Here is a 26133-nt window from a genome sequence, read left to right on the forward strand (position 1 = left end):
GGCCCAGGGTTTTAAATTGAATCGAGCACCAAGATCCAGAGACTCTATTTCTTAAATACGTCGTAACTTTACCTTCTTATATTGACTTCCACTCTTAGAGCCTTGGTTCAAACTACTTAGACTATCATAACTGTCTCCTAATTTGTCTTCTTACCTACCTTTCATCCCTTCTAGTCAATCCTCCAAATTGTTGCTGGAACGTTATTTCTAAAATTTAACTATGACTTGTCACACTTGTGCTGAAACCCTTGAATCTCCTCCTAACACTTACATACCTAAAACACTGTGTTCTCATCCCAAAATCTAATGGGTCCTAACTCTTTAAAATGGTATGTAAGGTTCTTGGTAATCTAACTACCACATGAATCTGCTATCTCACACTCCTCTGAAATCGGTGAATCCCGCAAGAGTAATCCAAAATATACCTAGGTCTCTCATACCTTTCATGCAATAGCCAAGCTCCACAGTGAATATGCTTCTCATTTTGTCCCTTAAGTCCTCCGCCATCCTTTGGTTTTCTGATAAGCTCCCAATGTCTCCTTTCTGCATTTAGTTTACACATTCCTTTTCTGTGATACCCTCTCATATTCTCACCCCTCATGCGACACAGAACACATTCAATCATATACTCTATAGCATCCTTCAGATCCTTTTATTGCAGCCTGCACTGGAGGGGATTGCAATGATCATTTATACGTGTGTCTCTGCTAGACGATGAACTCCCTACGGTGAGAGCTATGTCTTCTTTGCCTTTGGAGCAACATCACCTAGAAGAGGGCCTGTCTCATACATAACACTTAAAAACTATTAGTTGAACGAGAGATTATACAACTAACAATTGTATATACAATTGATCCTGATATGATTTGCAAAGCAATGTTAAACATACCATTTTAAAGGGGGCATCTACATTATTTTGGTCTGTAATGACTGTGATGTTGAACAAATGACAAAATATTTTATTTCTTTTAAAGGATCATTTTGTAAAATCATCCTCTCTGACAGACCACTTATACTTCTAGGAATCTGAGAGCTGAGACTTTATAAATGAATTAAGCCTCCATCCAGGGTTTCATCGTCTACAATCACAGCAAGAAAACACAACTTATAAATGTATATATATATATATATATTTTAAATCTCACTGTTATGTATTTTAATAAACTTCCTTTACAGGAACTTCACAATGAATTTGAACCATAAAAATATAGGTTGACTGCTACCAAAAATCTAGGTCCATAAAATCTAGGTAGTTTGGTTGCCATTTTCACTGGCTGGGGGAATAATTATGCAAATCTAGTCTCAAGAAAAGCTCTGCACATCTCTTAGCTCTGTAAGCTCAATATAAAAGCCAGCTTTGGGTTATATATAAAAGTACCATGCACACATACAGAAACATATATTAATACACACATGTTCAGAAAAGTAAAAAAAGTTTAAGTGTAAAGCTCATTGAGAGGAGAAAAGAGCTTCAGCAGATACTCGGTAATTGTTTCTCTGATTCAGAAAAAAGGACACTATTCTTGGTGACTATTACAGAATGTGAAATCAATTTTCCAACCTGCATTTACTTTACATTAACATTTCTGCATATTTTAAAGACATATGTTTGAAAGTTTACATGTTTTCTTGTTTTTAACCACTAGGATTTTTAGGGTTGTCACTGTCAACAAATGCCTCTTCGATTTCACCCTTATCTATTTTATATCTTATGTCTGAATGTGGTAAACAAGTCAAAGAAATAGTAATTAAGCTTTTTGATCTTTGAATAGTGAGCTATAAATCTGCCTATCATCTGAAATAAAAAGAATGTCCATGACTTAAGGGCAGCCATGGAATTTATATTAATAGTCTTCTTAGAAACATGATTATTGATACTTCAGGCAATGCCTTAGATTGTTTATATTAAAGTTTTGATGTATAGTTCCACCTGCCCATATATTTTATATGTTCCAGGTATAACAAATATACCCACCAATATTAACATTTGGCTGAATAATGTAAGTTGTAATTTACCCTGTTCTGTTTTTGTAACATTGTCCTAAGTCATCGTTTTGTCCCTGGGCATCACAGCAACCTCATTTCTCTCCGCCTGGTACTTGCAAACAGGCATTTGCAGGCTTTATGGCTCATTTCCTTCCTATTACCATTTGATTAGTATCTCTTTCCTTAATCTTCACTCATTTCTGTGTATCTTTTCCCATTTGAGGTGCAATTCTAGAATTTTGAACTTTTAAATCTTCCCAATGTGCTAATCCAATCTTAAACTGAATCTGTCCTTCTGGTTTTGAAATCCTCACTCAGTGAAGAAGCCACACCGATTATTCTTTTAAATCGTAATTATTTTTAATCTCTTTTCCTCATCAATTTTCTTTCATATTCTCCATTTATGATAATAAAAACATCTCAGAACAACACTCTTTATTTTGCCTCTTTTTTCTCTGGATTCTCTGGACTGTTCTTGGTGAATGATGAGAGAGTGTCTCTGTGTCTCTCTCCCGGTGTCAGACCCACATTTTTCCCTTTCACTTTCACAGTCTCTTACAGTCTATGGGAACACATTATTTTCAGTAGATTTTCATTTCTCTGGGATAATTCCATGAGAAATTCCAGAATATCTCATATATAATGAATATACATCATTCAGATATTAATTAAACTAAAGAAACCACAAGTTTTCTTGTATTTTCTTGAATCAACATTGTCGACTGTAATAAAAATGCACAAGGTGAGAGCTGTGAGTTTTAGTCTTATTTGGGGACTTACTGAGGACATTAGCCCTGGAGACAACCTCTCAGATAGCCATGAGGAACTGCTCCCAAGAGGTGGATGGAAGTCAGGACATATATGATTTTGGTGAAGGGGTACATGCACGGAAGCACACATCTTTGTGGAAGGGTACTGACAGTCACGAGGAACAGATACACCAGTTAATGATTTTAAAGCTTTCTAAGCAGAAGAAGATGCAAGAATCCAAGTTAGTAAAATACTTCTCCTGAAATATTTCTAACTAATTAAGGGGTTGTTTTGCCTCTTTTCCCACAGCACAAAGGGCCTCATCCTGATTTTTGCCCTGAATTCCTTTCAGAGTGTATTGTAGGTCAGTGACTGCAATGGCTAATGACTTGATTCTTGTAGAACTGGATGGTGGGCAACATTTTTCATTTTACAATATTATTATTCACAAACATTATTGGAATTCAGAATGAAAATTTTAAAATATGTAATTTTATATGTATTTTAAAATCAATTTGGTAAATACTCCTTAAAATAAATTTTCAAGTTTGAAAATATTATCTTACAATCTTGACTTTAAAAGGCTTGCTAATAAAGTGCACATTTTCTATGAAAGCTGTATCATCTTCTTCACCATCTTTATATAATGTGCTGAATTTTATACAACAAAATGATGTATTAGACTCAATTCGATATGGGAACCTAAGATGGTTCTATTCTTGGAAGGACTGGTGTTTTCTTCAAGATTATAGATATCAGTGTCTCAGCTTGAACACTTCAGTAACGTCACATTCTGACAGAGTTAAGGACTCAGATTTTCCTTGACCACGGAGTTAATCAATTTCTAAACTGAACGATTCACTAGATGCTACTTTGCAAGGTTTTATGAAATATTTTGGAACATTAAGATTCACAGCGAAACTTTTTTACTGACCTGGGTACATCATTTGCCAAGGGCACCTCCCCCTCAACTGGTTCTCTCTTCCTGTAAAGAGACAAAATAGCTCTTTACAACAAAGTTGCCCTTATAACGAATGGCATATACTCCCCAGTCAATTAAATACAAAGGAAGAGGCGCAGGAGAAGTAAGTGCATTTCTTATAAGCTCATTGATTTCTTCTTTGGGGTCTTCTTCTTCTTATTATTATTATTTTTGCAGTACGCGAGCCTCTCACTGCTGCGGCCTCTCCCGTTGCGGAGCACAGGCTCCGGACGCGCAGGCCCAGCGGCCATGGCTCACGGGCCCAGCCGCCCCGCGGCATGTGGGATCTTCCCGGACCGGGGCACGAACCTGCGTCCCCTGCATCGGTAGGCGGACTCCCAGCCACTGCGCCACCAGGGAAGCCCTGGGGTCTTATTTTATTTAGCATTCAGATTCATCTCTTCATTGTATCTAATTCTTTAAACCCCTGAGTAGACTTTCCCTTAACTAAAACCAAATGCACTTATCTAATTTTGCTCTAAATTGTAGAGTGGAAATAAATACAAGTTGTAGACACTAAGCTTTTAGTAATTAAACAGATTTTTGGAGGGGAGGGAAGGAGCAATGGTGGAAGTGGTGCCCAGCGAATACCAGCTGTCATCACCAGAAAGATTGCTAACTGCCTGCGAACTAATTTCATAGAGTGTGTTATATAAATAAAGTTTCCTTGGTCTATGTTTGGGGAGGACAGGTATATTGGCTTGATCACCTCAGGAATGCTGAATGAGCCTAGTTAAACGTAAAAGAGATATACATTTAACAAAACCTGAATTTATGAATGAGTAGGAAAAAATATGACTGTCAAGTGATTCAGATATTCATATCAGAAGAGCCATTTTCAGGCTTCCCTGATGGCACAGTGGTTGAGAGTCTGCCTGCCAATGCAGGGGACATGGGTTCGAGCCCTGGTCTGGGAAGATCCCACATGCCGCGGAGCAATTGGGCCCGTGAGCCACAACTACTGAGCCTGCGTGCCACAACTACTGAGCCTGCATGCCACAACTACTGAGCCTGTGCGTCTGGAGCCTGTGCTCCACAACAAGAGAGGCCATGACAGTGAGAGGCCCGCGCACCGTGATGAAGAGTGGCCCCCGCTCGCCACAACTAGAGAAACCCCTCACACAGAAATGAAGACCCAATGCAGCCAATAAATAAATAAATAAATAAATTTATTAAAACAAAAAAAAGAAGAGCCATTTTCAGTTTCTTATTTAAGAAAAACTATGAAAACGCGAATAATTAGATTATTTGATAAGCCAGAGACTAGCCTAATAGATTTGGCCTAACAAATGTAATGTTAATGCTCAGTTACCTTAAGGTCTGATGGTCTGATGTCTCTACATGTATTGGAGAAATATATCATTAAATATATAATGAGACTGGATATTTGCACCAGCGTTTCAATGTATTCTTACTCTTGGAAAATACTAGGAAACACTTTGAGAAAATACTACCATGACCATCACCACCAGCTCCTCATCTACCCTATCCTCGTTTATTTGTTTGTGTGTTTTAATTCATTTCATTTTAATGGGCCTCTTATTAGTATAAACATTTGTAATATAATAATGCCAAATTTCTTTGAGCTTTTAAAGGAGAAGTTACTTTTCTGTAAAGTGTTAATATCCTTCCTTATGTGTTAGTGCTCTTCTCTCTCTCTCTCTCTCTCTTTAGATATCTAACTTGATCCATCATATGTTATAGTTTAACTCTCAGAAATGTGGGGTATCTTGCCTGTGTCAGTTCTCTAACAATGAAAATGTTATTTTAAAAATAAGATTGGTTCATTATACTGTTAACAATGACACTCTCATATGTGCCTAGAGGTTAACGACAGAATTAGAAAACTCTCCTGCTGGAGATGACTTGCTAGTTGGGAGTCTCTCTCATGGGTGAGGCAAGCGCTAAGTTTTCTCAAGAGCTTCTTCCACCACCAGGAAACCTGGACTCTTACATCAACTCAAGGTCTGTTTTGGGAACTGCATAAGGATCTCATATCCTTGCTAAGGGAAAGGTCTCTTTTTCCTTCTCACTCTGGATAAAGTCACAGGAAAATTTAAGACTCATTTTTCTTCTCTGGATATTAAATGGTGAAATTTTTAAAATGATGATTAAATGAAAAAAGTAATATATCTATTTTTTTAATTTTGACTAAGTATGTATTGGGAGGTAGAATAATTAAGCTATATAAATCTCCTTAGATGAGCCAAATTAAATATTTTTAAATAAAAAGTATATTTGATATTAAAATACTAGGAAATTAGTAGAAATCTTTATTTATACTTTCTAATATATGTCAGACTTCATTCTCAATGTTTTTCCCAGATATTGTAGAAATGGAATGAAATACCTTATGCCTGATAGTCAAATACAAATGCATAAAATGTGAAAATCACATATATCTACAAAATCTACATACATTTTCTGCCAAAGGGAAAATTAAAATAAATTGTGTGGGATTTTGTGAGGATTGGGAATGGAGTGGGAGGTGAAATCCCGTTACCTCCCATGTTCACTATTATTTCAATGCTAAAGAGTAGCATTGCCACTAGAGGGCAGTGTTTGACTGAAAATCAAAGAAAAATACCCATACAATTCCTTGCAGACAGAAAAGTTATTAACAGTATACAGTTATCTTGTCAGTAAACCACTTGAGCTTCACCTCTGCCCTTAATTTTACTTTGTTTTTGTGAGTTTTGTTTGATGCTCATGGTATCCAGTGATCCAAAGATATGGTCCCCATCAGACTCCTGTGAGGTTACTAAGCAGGTATGTTTTGTTTAGGCAGCCTCGTTCCTCTACTCTAAAACTGTACTTCTGACTTGGCACTTCTTGCCTTTGACAGTCAGTTAAGTTCAATCAAGAAATAATGCCTCAGGTTGCTACCACAAGCCCTACACTTTAAGCTTTTCTCGTATATATATGAATGAGGTATAGTCCTTCTCCAGGCAACAGTGTGCCTTATACTGCCCACAAACCACTTAGGACCTCCTGTGATTGTCCCACAAATCCCACTTTGATCCTATTATTGTCCATTTCTTTCATACAAAACCTATGTTTTCTAAGCTCATAGTTTATTTATTCCTAGGAAATCGGTATGCTTACAGATGATTTTAACGACAAGGACTAAAGTGAAAATAAAGTAATATTTGCTGTTTCTTCAAATACACTATCATGTTAGAATTCATTCTTATTAATAATATTCATTTAATATTAGTATTCATATTTCATTTTATTATTTCTCTTTAGCTAATATTTATAAATGTTTTCCATATGGCTAGCACTGTAAGGGTAAGGTGACCCTGAACTTAATCCTATGATATAAGTACTACAGTTATTTCCAATTTACAGCTGAAATTAGGGCTAAGGGTGTATTTTTAAACATTTAGACAGTTAAGAACCGTGAGGTACTAGGCTTTGGCTTATTTGAGATCACTGTGCACATAAATGAAAGAACTAGTTTTCCTGACACTAGAGTTAGGAATACACACCTCTCAGGTTTCCTATAAATGCCAGCTTAAGTCATCTAAATTGAAGCCCATGGTGACCTCTGACATGCTAGGCAGATATTAGGTTTATTAATATTTAAACGTAAAGTCCTAACATTATATTCTTATTCTTACTAGATCAATTAATTCATTCACCAAATATGTAATATACTGCTAGGATTTGAGGGTACAAAAATGACTAAGACTTAACTCCTCAAGGCGTGTTAATAACACATAGAAACTGATTGTGGAGACTGTCTTTTTTGTGATAGTCTTACCTCGAAATAAAACAGAATAACAGTTACACACTTCAGATGTCTCATATACACAAGGGCTGATTTGAAGGCAGAAGTTGTACTGAACTCAGACATGCTGCTTTCTGGCTGGAAATCAAAAGCCCACACAAAACAGCCCTCTTTTCTGACGACAGGAAGAGAGTAAGTAGTCCCAGCTAGAAGTGCAAATTAAAACAACCGGAAATCACTATATACATATTAAAATGGCTAAAATAAACTATAGTTACAACACCAAATACTGGCAAGGATGTAGAGAGAGTGGCTCTCTTATACATTACTGGTGCGCATGCAGAATGGTACAGCCACTCTGGAAGTCAGTTTAGTACTTTCTTAAATTAAGCATGCAGCTGCCATATGACCCAGCAATTGCACTCCTAGGTATTTATCACAGAGGACTGAACACTTATATACATACAAGAACCTATACACAAATGTCTATAGAAACTTTATTATTAATAGCCCCCAAATGGAAACAATTCAGATGTCTTCAGTAGGTAAGTGGTTCAACAAACTCACATATGACTTAGCAACAAAAGGGAACAAAATATTGATACATGCAACAATCTGGATGAATCTCCAAGAAGATGCTCCATGAAAAAAAATCCACTCACAAAAGATTAAATACAGTATTATTCCATCTATATAGCATTCTTGAAATAACAAGTTGTAGGAATGAAAGCCAGATTACTGGTTGCCAGGGGTTAACAAGGGGACCAGGAGATGGGGAGGCGGTGGATGAGAGGAAAGTGGATGTGACTATAAAAGGGCAACATAAAGGATACTTGTAGTAATGGAACATTCTGTATCTTGACTACACCGATGTGGCACAACACTGGTTGTGATACTGTACTACAGTTCTGCAAGATGTTACCATTAGGTGAAACTAGGTAAGTGATACGTGGCATCTCTCTGAATTATTTCTTACAACTGCATACAAATCTTTATTTTCTATCTGAAAATAAAAAGGGTAATTAAAAATAAAAAATTAGGACTTCCCTGGTGGCACAGTGGTTAAGAATCCGCCTGTCAATGCAGGGGACACGGGTTCGAGCCCTGGTCTGGGAAGATCCCACATGCCGCGGAGCAACTAAGCCCACGTGCCACAACTACTGAAGCCTGCATGCCTAGAGCCCATGCTCTGCAACAAGAGAACCCACTGCAATGAGAAGCCCGAGCACCGCAACAAAGAGTAGCCCCCGCTTGCCACAACTAAAGAAAGCCCACGCACAGCAACAAAGACCCAACGCAGCCATAAATAAATAAATAAATAATCTGTCTATCTTTAAAAAAATCATAAAAATTTAAAAATTAACTAACTGGTCTGGGTATTTCTTACCAGAACCCTCTCTCTTGGGCAAGAGAAATTCACATTATGTAGAAAATAGCAAGGAACACCTCAGCAAAGGAAAAGACGAAGGCAAGAATTGAAGGGAAAGCTGTGGAAGGGGCAGTTCCTGGGGAACAGGAAAAAGAATCCTTGTAAATCAGGAAGGAGATGTGTTATCAAGATGACAGACATTTCCAGACTAGACCACCCCTCCTTCTGGTCTGGAGGAGACCAGACTTCAGAAAGGAATAGTGTCCTACGGCCCACAGGGAAGCTCAGGACAAAGCACTGGGATTGAGGTTCTGAGAAGATCCCTGAACCTAAGTAGGGAACAGAGAAGGACCAGCCAAAGCTTCCAAAGGGCTGTTCTTGACTGCACAATGAGCACAAGCATGTCAGCAAGTACTGGTGGTACCAACAAGCAAAAGAAATTCCAAGTATCTTCTGAACTCTATGAAGATCCCAGATCCACTGCACACGTGTTGGGTGGGGAGGGAAATAAGGAGAGGGAAACTGGATTTTCTACACATACCAAATTGATGGGAACTAAGAACGTGATTTCAATTTATTTTAGAAAAATAAAGCAAGTTAGTATTTTGTTGTTGCTTTTGAAGTTGTTGTTATCCTCCAGAAACATGGAGTAAAATTCATATCTGCCAGTAGATGTCCCAAAATCTTTTCTTACTGATGGACTGCACAAGGGAAGATTTGGATTTACATAATTTCAAGAATCGTATCTTCTTTATATTATCAGGAGTAAATAGCCTGTATCACTTAGACAAAATGGCTAGAGTTTTCAAAGCCAGGATTTCCTTTCTTAATTGTGATGATCCCAAGTTGAATATTTTTACATTCTAGAAAGAGTGAGAGTTTCTATTTATTGTGTGCTTTCCTTTGAATGTCTTTGTATAGACTGGAATGGTCATAGGCTTATTAGCCATGGGGCTGTGCCTAAGATAATTAGTTAGACAAACAGAAGGATTAAAGGAAATCTATATGCAGGTAATGGGGATCCAAACTATTATACTTTTCAGAGATGAATAAGCTTTATGTAGATATTAAACCATTTCTTACTCTATTAGTAATTTAATTCAATATACTTTAATATTAAACCTCTATAAAATGTTAACAGAATAAAGTTATCCTGTTATGTTTTGAGGCACAAGTGAACACTTTCTGTGGCTTTTATGATGAAACTTATTTTCCCTTTGAAGTTGAAGTTACTCCCAAATTACTCCCAACTGGTGGGCACTTTTTCCCACATGGAGGACAAGAAATTCACTAATTATTCTGAGTTCCTTGGCAACCAGACTTACCTATTTTAGACTTACTTTGAGAATTGGTAGTGGGTGAATAGTGTCCCTCCACAATTCATGTCTACTCATAACCTAGATCATACTAGATTAGTGTAGGTCCTAAATCCAACGACTGGTGTCCCTATAAGGAAAGCCAAGGAATACACAAAGCCACATAGGAAGAAGACCATGTAAAGACAGAGGCAGGGATTGAAGTGGTGCAGGTACAGCCAAGGAACACCAAGGATTGTCAGCAACCGCCAGAAGCCAGGAAGAGGTGAGGAAGGAATCTTTCCTAGAACTTGCAGAGGGAGTGTCACCCTTATGGCACCTTGATTTCAAACTTCTAGCTCCCAGAACTGATAGAATATATTACTGTTGTTTTGTGTCACCCAGTTTGTGGAACTTTATTAAGACAGCCCTAGGAAACTAATAAACAGTCAACCCTCAACTCCTTTTACTGGGTGAGAAAATGTTTGGATGTTTGGTTTGAATCAGGATATTCACTTCTGTTCTCTATGGAGCATGTTGACTTATGGACCTTTGAGGAACAGCCAAGTGGTTCTCCAACTTGCTTTTTCAGCTAACTGGGAGAGAAGCTGTTAAACTAGTTGAATGTATTCTTAAATCATTCAGTGCCCTTCTTGTTAAAAAGGAAAATTGATTGCCTCAACTCTGAACCATAGCTAGCAGGAATTGCTGTTGATTAGGAAGACCGTGGTAGCGGAAAAAGAGACAATCAGCTGAGAATCTGATGAAGAGGAAGCATCCAATCTAACTACAGCTTATTTTCTAGTTGTGTTTCCACCTAGCTCATTTGCGAAATTAGTAATTCTGGCATTTAAAAAATATTTTGCTATTATTTCTATATTTATTGATATGATGCAATTTTCTCATCTCTTTGTGGGAGGGGTAAAAAGGAAACTGTCAATGTATGGTAATATTTGTTTTACCAAGAATGATAGAATTTTATGGACATTACCATTATATTCTAAGAATATTTTTAAAATATAAATGGGATGACCATAGGAATGGAGCTCAAAGGGAGATTTGGGGAAAAGGTGGAAATAAAACTGGAATTAAGAGGGCTTTTTCATTCTTATTTATTTACTTATTTATGTATTTATTTATTTTTGGTTTGTTTATAAGATCAATTTATCTTTACTGAAAACAAAGTAGCTAATTGGATATCCTCAGCCGTAACCCTTAAGAAAACTGAGCCTGGCACATAAGACTGGTTCTTTAGTAGAAGAGCCAGGGGAACATCATAGTAATTCTGTTCAACCCAGCTAGGTCCCTCCTAAGTGGAAATGGCAGACATTTCTCAGCTGGTGGGTACCATCTCTTGATGGAGAGGACAGTGGAGAAGGAAACAGGGTTTCCTGGCCCCCTTCATCACTGCCTTTCCTAATTGCTGCCCACAGGTTGCTCCTCAGGCTGGGGGCTCAACACCTCACCAGTCTGCCGTGGAAGGACACAGTATCTGCATAGATGGAGAAAATGTTTTCTCGTAGATCTGCTCTAATTGCGAGATTTTTGCAATCATTTTTCAAGATTTCTGACATGTCTCATTGTATAACTTATTGCTGGCCTCCAAAACATCAATTCATTAAAAAACCCCAAAGAAAAGAAGAACATAAATTATTGAACTTAGCATTATAACAGTTTGCACAGCTAAGGAATTAAACATTTATTGATTTTGTTAGTGTAAGCTTTCAGATTCATATTTCACAAATGACAAAGAGCTTCAAGCTTATCCCTTGAAGAACAGGGCGTACTTTGACAGTGTTGTAATGTTAAAAATTTATTGGAATAATGTTCTTTTCTATGACTTTACAAATTATGGTTTACACTTTCAAAATTGGAACAGGTCACAGAAAATAGTCTACCCAGTCACCTTTGCAATTCATATGCCCCTGTTCTTCCTCTCATCCATTACAAAACGTTTGTTTTCCAAGGATCAATACATTCCAAAGAATCTCCAGGAAAAATAAGTCACTTAGAAGGGTGTTAGTCATGGCATAAAGTAGCAGAGATTGTAACGTAGATATCATTATTTTTCTGAGGTCCATCAGCCAGGTCTGTGAGTAGATGCATGCTTGTGTGTGTGTGTGTGTGTGTTCGTGTTTGTGTTTCCGTGCATGCATTCGTGTGAATGCAAAGGAGAGGGAATAAGAAAATTTCATTTGCATGAAGAAGGGAATATAAAATATAAATTAGGCACTTCATTTAATTTTTTATTACATTTCTTATTGACGCTCTTCCTCCTTTAGGATACAAACTCCATGGAGAGAGGACTCAATCTGTCCTGTCACTGCTGTAGGCTCAGTGAATAGAACAGTACCGGTCACTCAAAGCCCGTAGTTTACCTTAGTGTTCACTCCTTTTTAAAAAAAAAAATTTATTAGCGTATTGTTGATTTACAATGCTGTGTTAGTTTCAGGTGTACAGCAAAGTGAATCAGTTATACGTATACATATATCCACCTTTTTTAGATTCTTTTCCCATACAGGTCATTACGAGTGTTGAGTTAGGTTCCCTGTGCTATATAGTAGGTCCTTATTAGTTACCTATTTTATATATAGTAGTGTGTATATGTCAATCCCAATCTCCCAATTTATCCCTCCCCTGCTTTCTCCCTTGGTAAACATAAGTTTATTTTCTACATCTGTGACTGTATTTCTATTTTGTAAATAAGTTCATTTGTACCATCTTGGTGTTATATGTTTTATGGGTTTTGATAATTGTAATGACATGTTTTCATAGAGAATAGTTTCACTGCCTTAAAAATCCTCTGCTCCACCTACTTATCCCTTCCTTTCCTCTAGCCCCTGGCAACCACCGCTCTTTTTTTTTTTTTTTTTTGGCGGTACGCAGGCCTCTCACTGTTGTGGCCTCTCCCATTGCGGAGCACAGGCTCCGGACGCGCAGGCTCAGCGGCCATGGCTCACGGGCCCAGCCGCTCCGCGGGATCTTCTCGGACCGGGGCACGAACCTGTGTCCTCTGCATCGGCAGGTGGACTCTCAACCACTGCACCACCAGGGAAGCCCCACTGCTCTTTTTTTTTTAACTGGCTCCATAGTTCTGCCTTTTCTAGAATGGCTTATACCAGGATTCATACAGGATGTAGCCTTTCAGATTGGCTTCTTTCACTTAGTAATATGCATTTAAGTTTCTTCCATGTCTTGTCATGGCTTGATAGCTCACTGAATAATATTCCATTGTCTGGATGGACCACAGTTTATGCATTTATCTACTGAAGTTCTATGACTAGAACTGTTATAAATATCCATGTGCAGGTTTCTGCATGGACACAGGCTTTCCACTCATTTGGGTAAATACCAAGGAATGTGACTGCTGATCTTCTGGTGGGAATATGTTTATTTTTATAAGAAACTGTCAAACAGTCTTCCAAGGTGCTTGTACCATTTTGCGTTCCCATCAGCATGATGTTGTATTTTCTCTGTTGCTCCACATTCTTGCCAGATTTTGATGTTGACAATGTTTGGGATTTTAGTTATTCTAATGCATATGTAGTGGAAACAATCTCATATTTTAAAATTTGCAATTCTCTAATGATGTATGATTTATATTTTCATATGCTTATTGGAAAAATATGAAATGTATCATAATTTTATATCATCCTTGAACAGAGGACATGCTTATTTTCTCTGTATGATTCCAATTTTGGTATATGTGCTTCCAATGTGAGCACTGTCCTTTCTTTTGTTTCCCAAGATGAAGGATGTAATGGCTAAAACAAACATGTAACCATAAGATAAATTGGAGTTTTATCTTCAGCCGTTGACTGAAGAGTCATGTTTATTTCTATAAAATATAAATAAGATGAGACCTGTGAATGGAGAAGGAGCAAGAGATATCTAGAAATGCAGTAGAGAAAAAAACAGTAGGAAGAAGGTATACTTTCAGACAGAGCCACAAAGGCACCCTAGGTTCAATGGGTGCAGACAAAAACAAGGCAGGTTTTTAGAAGAAAATTATTTTTAAAAATGGGGGCAGAGAAGTAATTAGAACTTAGCTTTAGAAACACTTACCAAGTTTTCTTCCAATATTTTACTTTCACCTTTTCCTCCTGCCTCGAATCCTGTTTACACAGAGTTTAGGAAAACAGTGTGACTCCACACTTGTAAAAAAATAATCAAATTGTTTAGGACAGGAACATTACCTTAAAGGCATAATTGCACACCTATATTTTCAGAAGTGTGAGATTCCATACCATTTACCAGGCTCTGTTTTGGCACTGAGAATAAAAAATGGAGCAAAACACATTTCCTGTTTCAGTGGAAGTTATACCTCAGTGGCGGGAAGCAAACTATATCTATATCTATATCTATATATACACACATATATGTAGTATACATACATATATATATGTAGTATATTTAGAGCATTATATTATATATATATAATGTAGAGCAGTAAAGCAGGTAAGTTGGAAAGGTAACACTGATGTAGCTCATTGTTCTATCGAGATTTACTGGGGGAGAGTTTTCTTTTAATATCTTATCTGAGAAGAGTCCTGAAGCAGATGCCAAATTTGGCCACGCCCTGGGCCAAGGACACTTCAGATGAAGAAATAACAAATGCAAAGTCTAGGAGCGGAACTTCCTTGGCCTGTTCACAGAACAGCAAGGAGGCTTGTGTGACTGAAATAATGGTAAAAGAAGCTTGTATTTTGAGCTAAATGGGCAAGAAGAGAAGTGAAAAAGTGGAGGTAAGAAATGTAAGAGAAAATTATATATGGCTGTGTAGGTCTTAGAAATAACTTACAGTTTTCCTGAGGGTAAGATATGAAAATGCAATCAACCAATTTGTCCTACATGGCGTTTACAGCACACTCCATCCAGAAAAGCAGAATGCATTCACATGCACATAAATCATTACCAAGATTGATCACACTGTGGACAATGAGATAAGTATCATTAATTTAAAAGTGGTTCCTTTTTTTATTTTTTCAAACTTGTTAATTTTTTTTTTTTTTTTTTTTTTTTTTGCGGTACACGGGCCTCTCACTGTTGTGGCCTCTCCCGTTGTGGAGCACAGGCTCCGGACGCACAGGCTCAGCGGCCATGGCTCACGGGCCCAGCTGCTTCTCGGCATGTGGGATCCTCCCGGACCGGGGCACAAACCCGTGTCCCCTGCATCGGCAGGCGGACCCTCAACCACTGCGCCACCAGGGAAGCCCCAAACTTGTTAATTTTTTATACAATTTTTAAAGGTACTTTTCAGTTACAGTTATTTCAAAATATTGGCTATATTCCCCGTGTTGTGCAATGAATCCTTTAGCTTGCCTTACACCTAATAGTTTGTACCTCTGACTTCCCCACCCCTATGTTGCCCCTTCCCCCTTCTCCTCACTGGTAACCATTAGTTTGTTCTCTGTATCTGTGAGTCTGCTTCTCTTTTGTTATACTCACTAGCTTGTTGTATTTTTTAGATTCCACATTTAAGTGACATCATACAATATTTGTCTTTCTCTCACTTATTTCACTTAGCATGATGCCCTCCAAGTCCACCCATGTTGCTGCAAATAGCAAAACTTCGTTCTTTATTATGGTTGAGTAGGATTGAATGAATATGGAAATAGAACATATCAGAATATGTGAAATATCACTAAGACAATACTAAGAGGAAACTTATAGCACAGAAAGTTTATAACAGAAATCACTGAGAGACTCAAATACTGTACCTTAGCTTTCACCTTAAGAAACAGAAGAGCAAATATAAAGTAAGGAGAAGAAAAGAAACAATAAATTCGAAGTGGAGATCAACGAAATAGGAATCTCCAAAATGATAGAGAAAGTATAAGAAGCCAAAAACCAATTCCTTGAAATAAATAAATAAATTTGAAAAACACTCTAGCCAAGTGAATAAGAAAAGAGAGAGCAGACACAATTTTCGATATCAGGCTGAGAGAGATATCACTACAGATTCCACAGCTATTAAAAAGAAAGTGAAGAAATATTAAGAACGACTTTTGCCTATGACTTTGACAGTTTATATGATATGGACAAATTGCTTATGTGACACAAACTACCAAAATCCTTGCAAGAAGAAACCAACAATCTGAACAACTCTGTATCTACTAAGGAAATTGAAACTGTAGCTAAATCCTTCCCAGACCCAGAGTTTCACTGATGAATTCTACTAAATACTTTCAGAAAATATAATACCAATTCTATACAAAGTTTTTCAGAAAATTTAACAGAATTGAATATTTCCCAACTCCTTCTATGAGCATAATCTTGAAGCAAAACCAAAGACATTATAACAAATGTAAACTGTGTTTATCGTGGTGATCATTTTGAAATGTACAGAAATAGCAAATCACTATGTTGTGTAACAGGAACTAACATGGTATTGTAGGCCAATTATATTTCTCAATCAAACAAACAAGCTCATAGAAAAAGAAATAGATGTGCAATTACCAGAAATGGAAGGTGGGGGTAGGGAGGAATTGGATGAAGGCAGTCAAAAGGTACAAATTTCCAGTCATGAGATAAATAAGCAAATGTACGACATGATAAATATAAGGAACTCTGCTCTATGTTATACATGGAATTTGTTAAGAGAGTAAATCCTAAGAGTTCTCATCACAAGGAAAATAGTTTTTCTATTTCTTTAAGTTTGTATCTATATGAGATGATGGGTGTTCACTAAACTTACTGTGGTCATAATTTCGTGGTGTATGCAAGTCTAATCATTATGCTTTATACCTCAAACTTACACAGTGCTGTATGTTAATTATATCACAATAAAACTGGAAGGGAAAATAAGTAAACTGCACATCAGTATGTCTCATGAACATAAACACAAATATTCTAAACAAAATATTATCAAATCAAATCTAATGATATATAAAAGGGACAATGCACCATTTCCACCTAAGATTTGTCCGAATAATTTAAGATTTATTTAACAGTAAAAAACCAATCAAGTCTAGAATCAATTAGTCCTCTGATTCATTGCTCCTGAAAAGCTATTTTCCTTAGGAGTTAGTCCCCTGGGCCAATATAATAATTTCCAGAGAATCAAGAACTTAGGAAAAATACAGATTCAAAAACCAGGTTTTTTTTAGTTTATTTTTAGTTTTGAAGAATATGACACTTAATAGCATTTGCCTTACAACACTGAATATTGTTCATATCAGAGTGGTTGCAATCTCTGACTGCTGAATAGCTAATGAAGGTGATAATTAATGGGAACATAGGCACAATACAATTCAATTGATTGCCATTCACAAGACCTTAGAAGAAAGCTACAGGGACTTGAAGAATTAGTTATGTTTTCTATAATCTTTATTTGTTCACAAGTCAGCCTTTTTTGTTTTGGAAAATACTACCTTAGATTATTCCTAACACACATACATATGTACATATATACATACATACACACATAAATAAAACAACTCTGCTTTTATTTCTTTTAACTTTTTGTTTTGTATTGGAGTATAGCCGATTAACAATGTTGTGATAGTTTCGGGGGCACAGCAAAGCAACTCAGCCATACACATACGTGTATCCATTCTCCCCCAGATTCCCCTCCCATCCAGGCTGCCACATAACACTGAGCAGAAAAGTTGAAGATTTTTTCAAAATTTTTTATTTATTTGGCACAGGACTTTCGTTGCCACATGCAAGATCTATTTCCCTGAACAGGGATCGAACCTGGGACCCCAGAATTGGGAATGCAGAGTCTTAACCACTAGACCACCAGGGAAGTCCCAAACAACTCCCCTTTTAAACAGCAGTAGCTTCCAAAATATTTCAGACTATTTCCTACACCTTTAAATCATACATATGTAACAAATTCTTCCTTTTATAAGTTGTTTTAACACCAATATGTTATTCAAATGTAGACTATTTTGAGACATAGTGGAGTCTCAGTAAGTGTACATTAAAAGCTTATATTTGGAACTATCTCCTCCTATTAGCTTGCATGGTCAGTTCTAGGATATTAGCTATTAATTTCCAAGGAAGATATTTTTTGGGAAAATATTATTAGATTTAATTTTCAGTTATTTATAAGCAACAATGAATTCACTAAATTCACTTAAAATCTTTATTTCCATAAATTAATAACCTTAAGCCCAAGAAACATGAATAAAATTACATCAAAGTACATCATAAGCAGATTTCTCAAAAGCAGTAAAAAAGAGATTTTTTTTAAAGCCAGCAAGAAAAAGAAGACACACTAAGATGCACTAAATAAGAAAAAAAATTTCTTGTTGGAAACAATGCAAGCAAGAAGAGAGTGGCCAATTATCTTTAAAGAAAGTACTAAAGGACAAACAATGACGAAACTACTATTTGATACCAGTGAAAAAATCTTTTTAAAATAAAGGAGAAATAAAGATTTATTTTCTACCAGCAACAGCAAAGGAATTCTTCAGGAAGAAAGAAAACAATTCTAGATGGGAATATGAATTTTCACAAAAGAATGTAGGCCACCAGAAATGGTGAATATGAGTAAATATGCATTATCCTTTTCTAGTTATTTGTCTCTTTTCAAAATGTTGTCCTTTAAGCAAAAATAAAAATAATGAGGTCTGAGGTATGTAAACTATGCAGATTAAAATGTTTGAAAAACAATAGCAGAAAGGCTTAGAGAGAGAAGAAATAGAAGTATAATACTACAAGTTTCTTATGCTATATATGACATGGTATATGACACTTTAATGTAGATTGTTCTTAATAACCTAAAATTGGAAATAACTCAAGGGTCTTTCAACAGATGAATCAATAATCATTTTATGGCATATTCATTGTACTTAGTAATAAAGAAGAATGAACTATCAGTAACTGTAATAGCATAGATAAATCTCAAAATAAATATCCTTAGTGAAATAAAAAACTAGACCAAAAAATGCACATAGTGTATGATATCATTTACTTGAAATTCTAGAAAATACATGGTGACAAAAAGTATGTTAGTGGTTGTCTGAAGGCAGGGTGTGGCTGGGAGGCATGGGGAAAGGAATTACTAAAGGGTATGAGGAATTTGGGGGACTAATGGTTATGTTCATTAGTTTGTGCTGATGTTTTCGCAGGAAGATACTTTTGCTGAATCATAAATTTGTGCACTTTATATATTTATTTATTACAATTGGGTCAAACTTTATTTAATACATCATGCTTAAATTATTTTTATTTTAGGAATGTAAGTTGATTTTAAAATTGGAAAATCTGAACAGTTATCACATACATGGGGGAAAAAGAAAACCGTTCTTGAGAGATAGAGAAAAAGCACTTGCTAATATTTAACACACATTCATGATAAAAACTCATAACTGTAACACACTGCATGATAAATATTTCCTCACTTTGATAAAAAGCATTTACCATATCTTTAGTCAACATCATAATTAATAGTGACATTGAATTATGTCCCTCAGAGATGAAGAAAAAGAAAACAATACCTAAAGTCACCACTTCTATGTGGCATTATAGTAGAGATTCTAATTAGTGCAAGAAAGTCAAACATGAAGAATGGATGAGTAAATGAATAAATGAATGAATGAAGACATAGAATATTTGAAAAGGAGCAACAAATTGTCATTACTGATAGATGGAATTATTATATCCAAAGAAAAGTTCAACAGAATTTACAAACTATATAGTAAGGTAATTAGAGAGTTGAGCACAAAAAAGAAAAAGACTCTAAAGGAGATAGCATTTATCTTAAACATAAAAATGTTAAGGATAAACCTAACAAAAGATCTGCAAGATTTCTACACTAAAACCTATAAAATATTTAGTGAAATTAAAGAGATCTAAGTAAATTTAAAGAGATACTTTTGTGGGCAGAAAGACCCAGTACTGTAAGGATGGCAATTTTCTCAACTTGGTAAATTCAATACACTCTCACAGAATGTTATGAGTATGTGTGTGTGTGTGTGTGTGTGTGTGTGTGTGTGTGTGTGTGTGTGTGTGTGTGTGTGTGTGTGTGTATGCCTGTGTGTGTCACTGTGTGTGTAGACAACCTGATCTAAAATCTATACAAAATATAAATAATCAAGAAAAAATAATGCACAGTGCTAGACAATTAGACCAATGGAACAGAATAGAGAGTAAACACACACACACACACACACACACACACACACACACACACACCCCTTCATCTGACTTAGGACAGTGGGAAACCATGGTTGATTTAATAACTGGTGCTGGGTAAACTGGACGTTCATATGGAAAAATATTTAATTTCTAATTGTACATGCAATTCCTAATGGTAAAATCATTAATGCTTTTAGAGAAAAAAAGTGTAATCATGACATTGAGGTAGGTGAAAATTTCTTAAACATTATATTAAAAGCCCTATTAATAAAGATAAAAATGGGGCTTCCCTGGTGGCACAGTGGTTGAGAGTCCGCCTGCCGATGCAGGGGACACAGGTTCGTGCCCTGGTCCGAGAAGATCCCACATGCTGCAGAGCGGCTGGACCCGTGCGCCATGGCCGCTGAGCCTGTGCGTCCGGAGCCTGTGCCCCACAACGGGAGAGGCCACAACAGTGAGAGGCCCGCGTACCCAAAAAAAAAAAAAAAAAAAAAAAAGATAAAAATGAAGCATTAATACATTAATACATTAATACTAATAACTTCTGAGAATAAAAGGGATGCTATTAATATAGTGAAAAAATCCCCAATAGTGGGATATGTATATATCTGACAAAAGAATTTTATTCAGAATGTATAACAAGTTCTACACATGGAGATGTAAATCTCCCCCATTGATAAAAATTCTTCACCAGACACGTCACACAAAATAATATTCAAATGACAAGTAAGCATACAAGAAGGTGCTCAACGTTATTTTTCATCACAGAAACGCAAGTTAAAAATAAAACACTGCATACCTATCAGAACAACTACCACGAAAAGGACAGGGCCAAGGGTTAGTGAAACCTGAAACAACTGAAGCTCATGAAGTGCTAATGATGTATACATATTTTTAATCACTTTGGAAAACAATTTGGTAGTATCTACTAAAGTTTTACATATACCAAATGATTCAGCAAGCCTATGTCTATTTATCCACAAGGAAATTCATGGAACTATTTCCCAAAAGACATGAACATAATTGCCCATAGCAGGTATTATTCTTAATAATGCTAAACTAGTCTATTTTAAAATATTAAGCATGGGACAACAAACATACAAAAACCAGCTAAATACAACTAAATTATTTTGTAATACTAAATATTTCATAAGTAATATTTCTCTCTAATATAAAAATCTTAATCTAAATTCAGTTATATATTGATGAAATTCTAAAAGCTATTTATAAAATTTATTGGAAAGAATTACTGCATGAGTACAGAGAAGCAAATTTTAACAAAGAAGAATATGAGACGATCTTCACTAAATATATATTAAACTACCATAAAGTGATACTAATTTAAAGAGAACAGCATTGATAAAGAAATTTAAAAATAAAACAATTTAAGAGAATAGAAATTTCAGAAAAAGACCTTTTCACATATAGACATATTTTACATAATAAATAATACATGTCATATAATGGAAAGATAATGGACAATTGTTATCTCAACATGAGATAATGTTGCGATAATTGGCTATTCATTTTAGGAAATATTGTAAACATATTTCATAATACCAGCAGAAGTAAATCCCAGAAGAGTTAAAGCTTTAAGTTTAAAACTATAGGCTCCTAATTTCTGCTAATGGTTGTCTTTATTAATAAGATCCATCTTAGTGCTGAAAATAAATATACTAGATAAAGTTTTTTTAAAATCTTAGCACAAAATGTCTGAAATACATACTGAGGTCAAAATAAGGTCAAAACTGAAGAGGAAATGGAACACAACTGTGCTTTTTTCTAAGAGGCATTATCTAATCCCAGTAAACTGGGATTATGGTTCTAATTACCTACCAAAATAAAAGGGACATAAATCAAAACCCAGAGCCCATGCTGGGGATTCAACTCATCACAAAATGAAGTAGTAATCCAAAGTAAGACACCCTCAGTGGAAGCAAGAGCTGGAATTAAACCGGCCATCATGCATATTTACAGCTTGTGTTCACATGTTCTGGAAGGTCGAAGAAGCACAAGCCATCAAATTGTTTTAAAGTAGCTCTGGACTACAAAGGCCTTTAGGAACACAGTGGACATGGTTAGGCAAACTCTATACAAATAGATTTTGAAATGGTCAACGTGAGGTCAAAGATACCGGGTACAGAGGAAAACAACAATGCCTGAGAATAAACACAAATGACAGCCAGGAGAAACAGTTAGGTGAAAACATCAGATACTGGACCAAATGGACATAGGTTATTGAAAATATAAAACTATAGTAACTGCATACAAAAATAAGGTAAAATCTTGGAAAACTTCTGAAAGGAAGGTAAATTTACAGAGAGTGTCATGGAGATTTTAAAAAAGAACCAATTAGTGTTCTAAAAGCAAAAACTCATTAGCAGAAGTATAAAGTAATCCAAATTTAAAACTAAGCATATAGAAGGAGTTCTGGTTTAACTAAGACAGTGAAGCTCTCCAGAGTGCATCTCTGGCCCTTACTATAGCTAAAATTTGGCAAATACATACACACATGCATACATAAAAATAAAAAATCAAGCTATCTGAAGAATCTGAAAATTAAGGCAGGTGAATTATGGAATGGACTCAAACGTTAAGAAGCACCCCTCACAAGGGTGAGTTTTGTTTTTTGTCTTTTCCTTCTCATGGCTTGACTTCTGTCTTGGGTTCCAGTCACAGTGGTGTCAGCAACTAGAACAATGATAGACTTACCTCTCTGTTTATGACCAGAGGAAAATATTGAAAGGGTCTCAGGTGAGTGGGACTGAGAGCAGGAAATACTAGAGGGGACAGAGCCAGAAAAAGGGGTCCCCTAATTCTTTTTACAGGCATACCCTGGAGATACTGCAATTCAGTTCCAGATCACCGCAATAAAGTGCAATAAAGTGAGGCACACAAGTTTTTTGATTTCCCAGTGCATATAAAAATACATGGACACTATACTATAGTCCTTGAATTGTACAGTAGCATTATGTCTAAAAAAATTCACATACCTTAATTTAAAATATTTTATTGCTAAAAATTGCTACCCATCATCTGAGCCTTCAGCGAGTCTGTAGTAGTAAACACCAAAATCACTGACCATAGATCACCATAACGATACAATAATAATGAAAAAGTTTGAAATATTGTCAGAATCACCAAAGTGAAACACAGAGAAGTGAGCAAATACTGTTGGAAAAAATGGCACCAATAGACTTGCTTAATGCTGGGTTGCTACAAAATTTCAATTTGTAAAAAGCACAGTATCTGTGAAGCACAATAAAGCGAAGTGCAATAAAACAAGGTCAGCCTGTGTATGCATTCATGCATGTTGTAGCCTAATCCCTAACTCATGTCTGTGTGGGACAAACAAAAACCAGCCTGAGAAAGCCTCTGAACTGAACTGAGACTTGAACTAACCACACAGTTTCAATCTAATCCCTGACTATACATCCTTTGGACAAACCTAAACCAACATAGCAAAAGCTGTAAGCACTGAATTGCTATTTGAACTGCTGTCCATAGTTTATATAGAAGTTATTAATTTTTGAATATTTAGATTTTTAACTTTACAAGAAATCACTCAACAGTTTCCCAAAGTTTCTGACTAGAGCATATTACTCCTACCTAAAGAATCTCTTTTCACATTACTTGTGATTCAGACATACTAGTTATGAATTCTCTCAGGTTCTTTTGTCCCACAATGTATTTTGCCTTTATTTTTTTCAAGTACAGAATTATAGTATGATTTTGCTTTCAGTACTTTCACAACATTTTTTAATACTTTTATAATCCCTGTCTTTGTTCCTCTCTGTGTTGCCTTTCTTACTCTGGCTGCTGTCAAGATTTTCTCTTTATCTTTCTTTAATTTTCAGCAGATGGAAGATAATCTCTCATTTTCTCGTGCTCCCATAAGACTTAGCCTAATGAGACACAGAACTTGAACAGGCATACTTTGGAAATATTGTGGGTTCAGTTCCAGACCACCACAATAAAGTGCATATCACAATAGAGTCAGTTATATGAACTTTTAATTTCTCAGTGCCAACAAAAGTTATGTTTACACTATACTGTAGTCTAGTGTGCAATAGTGTTATGTCTAAAAAAAAAACAATGTATGTACCTTAATTTAAAAATATTTTATTGCTAAAATATGCTAACCAACATCAGCCTTCAGCAACTCATAATCTTTTTGCTGGTGAAAGGGTCTTCCCTCGATGTTGATGGCTGATGACTTATCAGGATGGTGGATGCTGAAGGTTGGGTGTCTGTGGCAATTTTTTAAAATAAGACAACAATGAAGTTTGCCCCGTCAATTGACTCTTCCTTTCAGGAAAAATTCCTCTGCATCATGCAATGCTGTTTGATAGCATTTTACCCACAGTAGAACTTCTTTCAAAATTGAAGTCAGTTCTCTCAAACCCTGCCACTGCTTTATCAACTAAGTTTACTTAATATTCTAAATCATTTATTGTCTTTTCAACAATCATCACAGCATCTTTACCAGGAGCAGATTTCATCTCAAGAAACCACTTTCTTTGCTTATCCATAAGAACTAACTCCTCAACCATTTCACTTTTATCATGAGATTGCAGCAATTCAGTCACATCTCCAGCTCCACTTCTAGTTCTGGTTCTAGTTCTCTTGTTTCCATAACATCTGCAGTTCCTTCCTCTGCTACAGCACCACCAACATCATCCATGAGGACTGCAATCAGTTTCTTCCAAACTTCTGTTAGTGTTGATATTTTGACCTCTTCTCAGGAATCATGAATGCTCTTACTGGCATCTAGAATGGTGAATCCTTTCCAGAAGGTTTTCAATTTACTATGCCCAGATCCATCAGAAGAATCACTATCTATGGCAGCTACGTATAGCCTTATGAAATATATTTCTTAAATAATAAGACTTGGAAATTAAAATTACTATTTGATTCGTGGGCTGCAGAATGGCTGTTGTGTTAGCAGGCATGAAAACAACATTAATCTCATTGTACATCTCCATCAGAGCTCTTGGGTGACCAGGTGCATTGTCAATAAGTAGTAATATTTTGAAAGGAATCTTATATTTCTGAGCAGTAGGTCTCAACAGTGGGCTTAAAATGTTCAGTAAACCATCCAGGCCTTGTTGTGCCATTGATAGAGCACAGCCAGAGTAGATTTGGCATAATTGTTAAAGGCCCTAATTATTTCAGAATGATGAATAAGCATTGGCTTCAACCTAAAGTTACCGTCTGCATTAGCACCTAACAAGAGAGTCAGTCTGTACTTTGAAGCTTGAAGCCAGGCATTGACTTCTCCTCTCTAGCTATGAAAGTCCTAGATAGCATCTTCTTCCAATAGAAGGCTGTTTAATCTACATGGAAAATCTGTTGTTTAGTGTAGCCACCTTCATTAATTATTTTAGCTGGAGAGTCTCCATAACTTGCTGCAGCTTCTACATCAGCACTTGCTGTTTCATCTTGCACTTTGATGTTACGGAGATGCCTTCTTTCATTAAACTCCATGAACCAATATTTGCTAGCTTCAAACTCCTCTTCCTCATTAACAACTTGGCTGTTTGGTGCAAGACGCCTAGCTTTCAGCCTGTCTTGGCTTTTGGACATGCCTTCCTCACTAAGCTTCAACATTTCTAACTTTTGATTTAAAGTGAGAGACAGTGCAACTCTTCCTTTCACTTCAACACTTAGAGGCCATTGTAGTGTTATTAATTGGCCTAATTTCAATATTGTTGTGTCCCAAGAAATAGGGAGGTCTGAGGAGAGAGAGATATGGGGAACAGCCAGTGGGTGGACAGTCAGAGCACACATATTTATCGATTAAGTTCACCATCTTATATGAGCTGGGTTAGAGAAACACCAAAATAATTATAATAGTAACATCAAAGATCACTGATCACAAATCACCATAAGAAATATAATAATAATAAAAAAGAGTTTGAAATATTGC

The 26133-nt window shown here is 36.1% G+C and overlaps 1 non-coding gene across 1 annotated transcript; it reads right to left on the reverse strand.

The window, feature by feature from the left end:
* Nucleotides 1-13735: 13735 nt before the first annotated feature.
* LOC117312520 (U6 spliceosomal RNA) lies at nucleotides 13736-13840 on the reverse strand. The gene has a single exon (XR_004526844.1). It is a non-coding gene; the product is annotated as a U6 spliceosomal RNA (small nuclear RNA).
* Nucleotides 13841-26133: the final 12293 nt, after the last annotated feature.

The sequence above is a fragment of the Tursiops truncatus genome, chromosome 5 (assembly GCF_011762595.2).
Source record: "Tursiops truncatus isolate mTurTru1 chromosome 5, mTurTru1.mat.Y, whole genome shotgun sequence".
In the NCBI taxonomy this organism is placed as follows: Eukaryota; Metazoa; Chordata; class Mammalia; order Artiodactyla; family Delphinidae; genus Tursiops; species Tursiops truncatus.